This window comes from Eucalyptus grandis, chromosome 3 (assembly GCF_016545825.1).
Source record: "Eucalyptus grandis isolate ANBG69807.140 chromosome 3, ASM1654582v1, whole genome shotgun sequence".
Taxonomy (NCBI): domain Eukaryota; kingdom Viridiplantae; phylum Streptophyta; class Magnoliopsida; order Myrtales; family Myrtaceae; genus Eucalyptus; species Eucalyptus grandis.
The window spans coordinates 64,627,373-64,639,249 of NC_052614.1; the positions used below are offsets into that span (position 1 = coordinate 64,627,373).

At 37.0% G+C, this 11,877-nt stretch overlaps 1 pseudogene; it reads right to left on the reverse strand.

The window, feature by feature from the left end:
• Window positions 1-492: 492 nt before the first annotated feature.
• LOC104438234 lies at window positions 493-2,479 on the reverse strand (annotated as a pseudogene).
• Between the last annotated feature and the right edge of the window lie 9,398 nt (window positions 2,480-11,877).

The window sequence follows — 11,877 nt, forward strand, 5'->3', positions numbered from 1 at the left end:
CTCTAGAAAATAGGCATCGTGTCCAGATCTTATAAAGCAAGAATCTGGAAAAGGTGCTTCATTCAAGCATTCTGGGGTAGCTGGCAAGTCAGTGAAGTTAATGTCCCCCACTCCTTTTCTCTTTTCATTGGAAGAAAGAGGCAATATTGGAATTAATTGCAGCTTGAAAGCCAAAATAGTGAGCTAATACACCAATTGATTCTCATAATAAATAAGAACAAACGCGAAAGGTGAGTGCTATTAATAAATCTGAAAGAGCTGCAAATAAAATAATTGAAGCAGTTAATATGGAAGAGACAAAAAGAATGTCCTATAGAGCAGACTGAAACTATGAGCAACCTGCCATAAGAAACCTTGCCGCTTTTCTCCACTAAATTCATCAGATTTCCAGTCTCTGCCTTGTCTGAAGCAGCTCACATACTATTAGCACTGTGAACATCAATTCATTAATGCATCATGCATGGTCCCTTCATAGCTTCTTATCGACGTGATCGACTCATTTAATGCTTTTCCCAGTAAGAGAAAACCCAAAAGAACCTATCCTTGATACGGTACCTCACCAAGATGTGCTCATGAATTCGTTTCCTTCTTATTAAGTTTGAATAAAATCAGCTAGCCACTATCGCATTGCTGGCTCTTGTAATACAAGGGCAAAAAAAAGATTTTCCTCCAAACCGCACAAAAACTTTCATCACTATGGCTTTCCAAAGAAGAAAAAGATACTTGTGAAGATTGTGAGAACTGAACTTTGATAATTCCAGGGTGCCGTCAACTGACTACTATTTCGCATAGCTATGAAAACTGAGAACTTCAATCTATCAACTATCATTCTGAATTTGTTGCCAAGCTATAACCTGGAAGCTTAGCAAGTCTTCTCTGCTTCATCACCACTCTCATTTCCTCCACTTCTTTCCACATACCTCTGCTGGCATAAATATTAGATAATACCACATAAACACCGTTGTTCCACGGTTCCAACTCTTGCAAATGTTTAGCCACCCATTCACCAATTTCCACGTTCTCGTGCTTCTCACAAGCACCCAACAGACATCCATAAATAATCGAATTTGCCTTCATCGGCATCCCTTCCACCATTTCTTTAGCCTCATCAAACCTTCCAGCTCGACCAAACAGATCAACCGTGCAACCATAATGCTGTAAACGAGGCCTTATTCCATAATATTTCTGCATCATATCAAAGTAACGTTTTCCCTCTTGCACCATCCCTCCATGTACGCAAGCACTAAGTACTCCAACAAAGGTCACAAAATTAGGCTTCACGCCAGCCTCCCTCATGCAACGGAAGCATTCAAGAGCATCACTTACCAGCCGGTGCATCGCATAACCCACGATCATAGAAATCCAGGATGATACGTTTCTTTCCTCCATCCCAAGGAAAACTTTGTATGCTAAGTCCATCCGACCACATTTACCGTACAGGTCAATAAGGGAGTTGAACATCAAAATATCAGCTTTCTCACTATTTTTAGCCTGAAAAACATATTTGTGCAATTGAAGTGCCAAATCTAGGTCCCCAATGCTTCCACAAGCCGATGTTACACTGACCAAAGTCACGTCATCCAACACGAAACCACTTCTCCGCATCTCTATAAACAGGTCGATAGCTTCCCTGGACCGCTCACCTTGGGCAAGACCTGCTATCATGGCATTCCAAGAACCCAACTTTCTGTCAGCATTTTCATCAAACGCCTTGCGCGCATCACCGAAATCTCCCGCCTTGGCGTACAAACTGATGAACCCGCTCTCGCAGAACTCATTACACTCCAACCCATGTTTCACGGCGACACCATGGACCTGCCTGCCGGCTTCAAAATCAAAAGATTGGCACACCGTTTTCAAGACAATAGGAAGAGTGTAAGAATCCGGCGGAACGCCCGCTCTCGCCATGAAAGCATACACAAGCAACGCCTTTCTCGTGGCGTCTAGCCTCGTGTACGCTCTTATGATGTTGTTCTAGTGAAACGCGACGGGATTCGAGTCCAACAAGCGGGAGCGGATCACGTGGGCGTGTATCCGGCTCAACCCTCGCCTGTCATCGCATTCGGACAAGAGGGTCGCCACCATCTTGGCGTGGGCTTGGGTCGAGCTCGGCGAATCGGGCTGCTGTCGAGATTGCGCGAGGAGGGAAGCGACGGAAGACGCATTGGCTTCGTGGGTGCCGCCGTGATCGAGAGCGCAAGAGGTCCAGAGCCGTCTTCTTGAGGTGAAGTTGGAGAGCCCACGTCGAAGGTGGCGAAACGAGATCATGCGCTACACGATTTCAGCGCGCAGCTCTCGAGTCGATCAAAGCAACGATCGCCGCAAGGAAAACACGATCGGCAACGTTTGCTATTGCTCCTAGAAACATTTCCAGTACAGTCACGACAACCCCGCCTTTGTCGTTAACTTTCTGACATGAGCATGCGTCGCGCGCATAATTTTCAGAAGCGAGATTCGCTGGGTATGCTGCGACGTTTGCCCGTTCGGGTTCGATCACGTCAAAGGTCTTGTCCAGTTGTCTGAACCAGGGAGCGGGATAATTGCACGTGTCTGTTTTCGCTCCAGAGCGAAATCTTTGTACTGGATTTTTCATTTCGAAAGTATAAGACGATTATTATACTTACTAGAAATTTATGGATTAAAAGGTGATTTACAACACTAAAACCTACTTTGCTAATATAAAACATGATCCGTGGACTTTATTTGACATCTATGATGCAACAAGTTAATTCCCGAACCTTCGTTTCAATTCAAAGTGCTCATTTTAAATATAGATTATATTGCTTCCTATAAGGTAACGATTTTGTCTTAAGAGATGCTTATTCCTTTTAACAATGTTGTAATTTTGCATTAAAAGTTATACTTTATAGTTCTTCCCCTTTTTGATATAACTCCAACAAATTGCAATTCGACCAATTTTGTTGTAATTTAATTTTTAGAGTTCATAACACCAGTCAATAATCTTGAAATAGTCATTTATCTTAAATTATCGTAAGAGAAATGAACTTCTCATTGAGGCTCAATAATCATCAGTTACTTTACATTCGGTGACTTCTAAATATTCTCACTAGTTTTTTTTTTTTTTTTTTTTTTGCCGAATGATAATAATTCCATTACTAGCCCATAAAAGGGGGCACCATTAGATGGAAAGTCCATACATAAGATAGAAATTAGAGGCTGAGGAAGAAATAAAACCCAATTAAGTATCTGAAATACGTTGGTGAAGTTTTGGGCTTTGGTCATTGCCATTTGCCATACCTACAGAGGAATGCCATATCTCCTCTTGCTGTTGGGGGTGGCTTCGTCACCGTTCAGCCGACCGGTCATCATGGCCATGAGAAGCCCCGATCAGAGATGAAATGAGGAGGAGGAGGGATATTGATGGTGGTGAGGATGGAGTTGGTATCACTATGGATAGAGAAAGATTCTTTCCACCTAAATTTTGGGCCAAGCCTGGTCTCTCAAACATAGCCCAAAAATTTGAAGATATTGTTATTGTAAACAGACCTATTAAAATATTGTTGATGTATAAAATAGATGTAGGAGAACATTTTTCTTCTCTACAGTGGAGCATTTTTATAGTTTGGAGTGTGATTTGTTTATTAATCAAAAGTTTGGAACCGAGAGAAAGATCTCCGGGGAGCTTGAAAGATTTTATGATTGTTTTAAAAACTTAAACTTATAGATGGAGGAAAATCATATATATAGAGATCATATAAACCCATAATCAAGAAACGTGGGATGATAAAACAATTACTGACGTACAAGCCAAATTAGGAAGGGCCCGTGGAATTTTACAAATGGGGGAAATAATCTGGGCAAAACTCAACTCTAATATCATGTTAGGTTTGTTGGAACTGTTTTTGAGCTTTTAAGTAGGTCTTTCAAATATGATGATATCTCGTCCATCCTCATTCCTTTTACAATCATGGACAACCAATGCACCAGCTTTCCTTGATCCTCTTTTCGATAGCTATGGCTAGGAATTTGTCCATACCGCTAAATGCTATTAGTGTCCTCTACTGGAGGTGAAACACTATCATGTTGCCTGACGCTTACGTTTGGTCCTTGCCATACTTACAGAGGAATGCTATGTCTCCTTTGTAGTGCGTGACGGTCACACACTTGCCGTTGCGGGTGCCTTCATCGTCGTTCAAGCCGGCCAGCCGTCATGGGCATAAGAAGCCCTAATCAGAGATGAAATGAGGAGGAGGAGGGAGACAGGTGGCGGTGGGGATGGATTTGGTATCGGTGTGGACAAAGAGAGATTCTTTCCGCCTAACTTTTGGGCCAAGCCTGGTCCCTTGAACATAGCCCAAAATTTGAAGGTATTGTTGTCACAAGAGACGTATTAAAGTATTGTTGATGTAAAAAAGAGATGCAAGAGAATATTTTGTTCCCTACATTAGAGCATTTTTATAATTTGGAGTGTAATTTATATATTAATCAAAGGTTTGGAACTCAAGAAAAAGATCTCCAGGAGCTTGAAAGATTTTGTGATATCAATACCAACTGTTCCAAGAAATTAAACTTATAAATGGAGGAAGAGAGCATATGAACCGTAGTCAAAGGATGGGGATAATAAAAGACCCACTGGTGTACAGGTTGAATTAGGAAGGGTATGTGGAATTTTATGAATGGGGGAAATAATCTGAGTGTAGAATCCAGCTCTAACATCATGTTAGGTTTTGTGAGACTACTGTCGAGCTTTTAAGTTGGTCTTTCTAACATAGTATCTCGTGCATCCTCTTACTTCTACAATCATGGAGAACCAATGCACCAGCTTTTGTCGATCCTCTTCTGAAAGCTATGGTTAGGAATTTGTCCACAGCACGAATGGTATTAGTGTCCTCTATTGGTTGGATCAGAGGTGAACACTATCATGGTGCCTATCACTTACGTGAAAGGTGTTTCCTCTCTCTTTGTTAGTCGACTACCATATAATTTGGTCGATTTCCTCTCTCGCATTTAGTCCGTGACGATTGGTCAGATCTTAAGATGAAAATTTAAAATTATACCCACCCAACCCACGTCTCTTTCCTTGACATAGCTTGGGAGAGATCATTCTCATGAGATGACCTTACATGCGATGAAATTGGTGCGGAAGTGACCCCAACATGTCCATATCTTTAAGGATTTGATAGACTCCATGTGAGATTTTTTAGACTATAGTGTTTAGATATTTATGTGGGATTCTCATCCTATGTGTGAGTGCTATGTTCACATTGATTATTCAATCTTACCTCCCATGTTTTTGACATGATATATTTTAAGCCCACTTTGTATAAAAAAAATAACGTTGACATTTAACATAAGATTTGATTTAATATATTGGATGACAAATGAGAGTCTTGTATACATATGATTCTGCTAGTTGATTCAATATGTTAGAATATTTGTTAGAACATTCTGAAACTGTAATTGATTATGTAATTCTTGTTATTTTCTAAAATAACTAGTTTTTTTTTTGTTATATTAAATTAATTATATACACATTGTTCTTAGTATAAATATCCCTTGATTGTAACACATTAGTGTCAAGTAATACAGTACTTTTTTTTTATTATTATTTATCAGAGTCAATCTTTTGGTCTCAGACTTTGTGTGAACTCAAGTTCTAATATGGGGACTCTTTCACATTTTTGTCCGCATAGAGCTGTGCTGTTTATTCGTGTCACCATCGCAGCATCTATCCTCGTCCATTGTCAACAGTTATTGCCCTCGTCCCTCATTCGGGTGCTTTATCCGCACCCACCACCAACACGTCTTCAAGGCTTAGAGTAGTCGCCGTCGAGTTACAACGCGGTACACCTCGAAAATCCACTCAGATTTTATTGAGCAGTCCTATCCTAGGACCTCAGTATCCTATCTCCCAATCCAGACTACTCTTCAAACACTGTTGGTGAATCAGCTTCAATGTCGAGTAAGCAAATCACTGATTAAGTAAGTAATTATATTCTCTACGGATCCTAAATATAATTAATAATGGATCAGAAATATGCTATTCGATGATACATACAATATAGCTAACTCTATCATACATAGACGATCGCACCAATTGAGGTGCCCTCCATGTAGCACTTTATTCTAATAAGGTTCAAAAGTGGTTCCCAAGGTGTAGCACTTTATCCCATGATAAGTTCCCACCATGCACAACTAATAGTTTAAATTCGATACACCTAATACCATTCAATTGCATATCTCATATTTGATATCTACACACAAACCGATCCGGTTTACATATAAAATATAAATATATCATTGACAAATACTAAGGAGGGGGTGAACAGGTTGCACCACATAGAGTGGAGATAACAGTTAGAAAAGTAGCTTCGAATGGACTAATGGCTCATTCTCGATCATACAATACAACCTCGTACCTTTTCCTAGTCCTCCGAAAAAATCATGCCTCATGCTCTTCGCTTTATGAAAGCGTTTATGGCGTGTGAGGCCAAAGTAATGACGCGACATGTGCCCCCCTTCAACTGTCTTCATTAGTGCGATTCTCGAACAAACACCGAAGACGACATTTCTCGACTCAGTGGATGACACTGTGCCAAGAAGACATGTGATGTGATCATCGTGCAACGGTTTTATCCGATTCACTTCATTAATGATTTACCAAATTCCCATAGACTGAGTTGAAATATATCGAAATTAGGCCCTATCTATTTTGCTGAAAATAAATAATTTAAATATATTTTCATAAAAACGATCACTTATATCATTTGAAATAATTAGTTAATAAAAATATTTTTATCATCAATAATCATTTATGTTTAAATATTTTCGTCAATGAATGAAAAAAATTCATCTATTTATTTGTGTGAGCAAAATAAACAATTAAAAAATATTTTCAAGTGGGCAGAGGTTTTACCATAATTCACATATTTCTTGAAAATAGAAAGCAACAATCGTTCTTAAAAAATAACTAACTTTTGTCATTTCCAATTTCCCAGTCCCATTTTGGGGATTTGATATTTAGTAAATGATAATCACTACACAAGCAAGACACACTGTGTTCAAGATGATAAGTGTAACTTGATATATTTTGAAAGCCCATTTGGCTCCCATGGTATGAATTTGAATTATTAATTCCATAGCCATACAAGTAATGGAAAGCAAACATAGTCCAATGAGAAAATCGTTGTATTATGTGGGACCCAATTAGACTTGGATGCTTTACCAGGAAAATGACACAAATGGTGTCACAACTTTAATTCGATGTGCAATACCATCTGTGAACCTTTTATATATGTAATCTGGTTTTTGAATTTTGGCCCAATGGGCAATGCTGTCCTTGCATTTAGAGCTATCAAAACGGTCATTAACCCACTTCTGAAATATTAGTAATGTCCATTTTATTCCTTAGGCCATGTGAAACCGATACAAACAAAAAGACTGCATTGAACATTTTACAAATAATTCAATGATCATATTGAATAGATTAAAAGTGCTGTGACAAAATTACATATTTGATCAAAATTTAGTGATCATTAAATCAAAATTCATGGATTTGTGATATTATTCTTTTAAGGCTAAGGCAATCTGCAACCACACTAGCAAAATATATGATGGAATTTCAAATGCATGTTTAACATATGTTATCCATTGTTTCACATGTGGTCCCGATTGGAGTGCATTGGCCCGTCATTTTCAGGACGTTATCGGAATTAATTGGACTCTCGTATGAACGCCAACTCACAATGGATGACCCATGACAACCGATGGAAAGGGGAATGACACAATGAAATGTCATATGATAAGTTTTGTCTGCATAAATGAAAAAAAAAAAAAAAGCAAAAGCAAAAGCAAAAGCAAAGAGAGGATTATCAACTCGACAAAAGACAAGATGTAAGGTGGTCTTAATTCCAGAAAATTATTAAATCAATTTTAAATTTATTGTATGGATATTAAATTAGTTTTAAATTTTGTAATTTTGCTATTTTAATCCTTAACTTTTGCTTGAAAATTCAAATATACTCTCTTCGTTCGATTTTTGTAGGAAATTACTGATGTAGCAATGTCTCACATAAAATAGTTGGTGATGAGTGGACCATGATATCATCAATTTTCAGTGAAAATTGATAGAAACGACCATAAGTGTTTAAGACTAAGTTGGTAATTTGAAAAATTAAGGATGAATTAGCATTCGTACAATATGTTTGTAATTGATTGGGAATTTTCCTATCTTAATTCCCCACTTCAGTATTTTTACCGTGCTAAAAGTATGAAGTTAGGAGCATTAGAAGTCCTTTGAAAAACACTAGAAGCAAAATTAAGAAATTAACAGTTGACACGTAAATCAAAAGATATAATGATAAGTCCTATAAAATTTTACATTGAAAAAAGTTCGTATGATTGGTAGGTGACACCTAAGTTGGAAGACCATAATTAGGTTGCATTAGAAGATAGATTATCACAAAAAAGGAAATGCATTAAACCAAGACAAACAAAGCTATAACAATTAAATCCTAGCCAAGGGAAAACTACACCGAACTTAAACCTAAATGCCTATAAACTACACCGAACTTAAACCTACATGCCTATAAGGGGGTTAAGCGTATAGTTAATAGTTAGATGCAACGTAGCATTGTAACTACACGACTAAGATATAAATAAGAGAGAACTTGTTGCAAAAATTAGAATATTCATACTTAAATTATTACTTAAAAAGGAAATGCATTAAACCAGGACAAACAAAACTATAACAATTAAATCCTAACAAAGGGAAAACTACACCGAACTTAAACCTACATGCCTATAAACTACACCGAACTTAAACCTACATGCGTATAAACTACACCGAACTTAAACCTACATTCCTATAAGGGGGTTAAGTGTATAGTTAATAGTTAGATGCAACGTAGCATTGTAACTACACGACTAAGATATAAATAAGAGAGAATTTGTTGTAAAAATTGGAGTATTCATACTTAAATTATTACTTAAAAAGGAAATGCATTAAACCAGGACAAACAAAGCTATAACACTTAAATCCTAACCAAGGAAAAACTACACCAAAATTAAACCTACATGCCTATAACGGGGTTAAGTGTATAGTTAATAGTTAGATGCAATGTAGCTTTTTACATTGAAAAAAATTCGTATAATTGGTAGGTGACACCTAAGTTGGAAGACTGTGATTTGGTTGCGTCAGAAGATAGATTATTATAAAAAAAGGAAATGCATTAAACCAGGACAAACAAAGCTATAACAATTAAATCCTAACCAAGGGAAAACTACACTGAACTTAAACCTACATGCCTATAATGGGGTTAAGTGTATAGTTAATAGTTAGATGCAATGTAGCATTGTAACTACACTACTAAGATATAAATAAGAGAGAACTTGTTGCAAAAATGAGAATATTCATACTTAAATTATTAATGAGGAAGATAACTAAAATCAAATTCAGATGCTAATTAAAACTAATCGGAAAAAAAACAGGATAACTTAATTGTGATACTATCTCAACCTCAAATCCCAATTGTATTGATAAACCATTGCCCAAAGATAATTTTGTTAATTTATTTGCTAAAACCCACTGTCATGAGATTAGGCACATAATTAAAAAGTAAAAAGAGGAGTGAGATACAAGTTATTACATAGAAAACTACCATGCATTTCTTTCTTTTGTAGATTAGGTTTATAGGGCGTGGCTTCTTTTAGTTTCATTAAAAGAGGAAGATTGGGAAAAGTTTCGTATTGGTACTAATTTAGTCCAAAATCTTTTATTGACGCCAATTTAATTCTAAATCTTTTAATTTAATGCCAATTTAGTCTGTCTAGCTAATTTTGTTGACCTAGACACCGGTTGGCTAATGTGGCATGGCCAGAGTGGACAATTTTTAATAATATTTTAATATATTTGTCGATTTTTTAATTTTATTTTTCCTTTCTTTTCCTTTCCTTTCCTTTCATTTTCCTTCTCTTCCCCTTACTCTAGCTAGTCACTAAACCTCAGCGATCAATTAGAGGTGATAGCCAACAAGATCGAGGTCAACCCCGTTGCTCTCTGGCAAGCCTCACTGGCCACTGGTGATGCTCAACCTTATCGGATTTGGCTAGGTCGAGCTTCGCCCACGACCGGCAAAGGTGAGTCTTGCTAGCCTAGCACAAGGCCGCCATTGCAGCTTGGATGGCCTCGAGCTAGCCTTGCTAGATTTTGCAAGGGCAAGCCTTGCCGCCAAGCATGAGGCTACCCTTGCGACCTTTGGCGAGGACTCGAGCTAGCAATTGGTTGGAGGAAGGGGGAGGAGAAGGAAAAAGAAAAAGGAAAAGACAAAGAAAACGAAAAGGAAAAAGAAAAAAGAAAAAAATGAAAGATATTAAAATATTATTAAAAATTATCAATATTTACTAATCAGTGTCCACGTCAACCAAAATTAGTCAAAATGACTGAATTGTCATTAAGTCAAAAAATTTAGGATTAAATTGACATTAATAAAATGTTTATGACTAAATTGATACTAATACAAAAGTTTTAGGATTTTTTTTTTTTTTTTTTTTACACTTTTCTCAAGGAAGATTAGGGTGTGGGGGGGGGGAGGGGAGGAAGATTAGGTTATACACATGATCAATTGCCTCGTGGTGTAATTAGGTGTTGAGAAAATGTACATGTGAGATATAATTAGAATCATGTCATTTAATGTATTTTTAACCTTAAGGTGTGTTTGTTTCGAGGAAAATTTTATGACAAAGGAAAATACTCTTTGGGAAAATGTTTACCTCTTTTCAAGTTAAAGAATTTATTTTCCTAACTTTAAGCATGCATATCTATTTTAACCATAAATGATTTTCCGTTGACAGATTATTTTTGGCAAACCAAATACATAAATTGATTCGCAAAAAGTATTTTGCTCAAACAAACACATCTTACAAGGGAAAATATCATGCTCTCACCAGACGAGCCATGCTTTTAGCCTTAAGTTTGGTTTTTCAAACTAATCGATTAGATGGTTTAGTGTCCCATCGCGACTTGCTCTTCAAAATTTGTCAAAAGAACTTTCACGCTTTCAGCAAAGAAAACGTGATTCATTCATCTCTTTCCCGAGGTCACCATAATTTCGCGCAAGCACCGACGGAGGGTTGGAGGTCCCACAGTGCTCTTTTTCAACAGAAGCTACCATCTTGAAAAAAGAAAAAGAAAAAGAAGAAAAGTCCAAAACTTGGTCTTCAATCCCAACTATATCCTAAACATTTTTCCTGTCTTATAAAAAAATTCCCAGACCAGTTTTTATTCTATCATAAATAATTTTTTTTTATAACCTAGGAAATCTCATATAGCCAGTAACCGGCGGGCAAACCCTGAGGCTGCACGAGGGAACCGCCACCTCGTGCAAGCGGTTAAGGCACCAAGCCCCTTCATTGGGTTTCGAACCCTTCACCTTGAGAGCAAGAATCAACGAGGCTTTATCCAATGGAGCCACCGCGGCGGGTGATGTCATAAACATTTTTTGATATCATAAAAAAACATCAAATTTAAGTATAATCCCAATTCTGTTCGAAACTTTTTTTTGTCTCATAAAAAACTTCAACAGGTAGAGCCTTATCATGGTCATGGGTACATAGGATAGTGCTAGGGTTATCGTATATGATGTAAGTTGTAAGGAAAATTACCAAAAATCATAAAATTATATCAATTCAGTTCTAACCTTTTTTTTTCGCCAATTGAATCATAAAACTTTTAAATTTATATAAATTCAATTTATCTGGTCAATTTTGGTTAATCGGTATCAATGTGGACAATTTTTATTGATTATTGATTATTTTTTTTTTTTTTTCTGTTTTTCTCTTTTCTTTTTAAAAGAGATTTAAAACTGAATTGATATAATTGCTCTCTCCCTCTATATATAGACGCTCATGTCTGTAGCT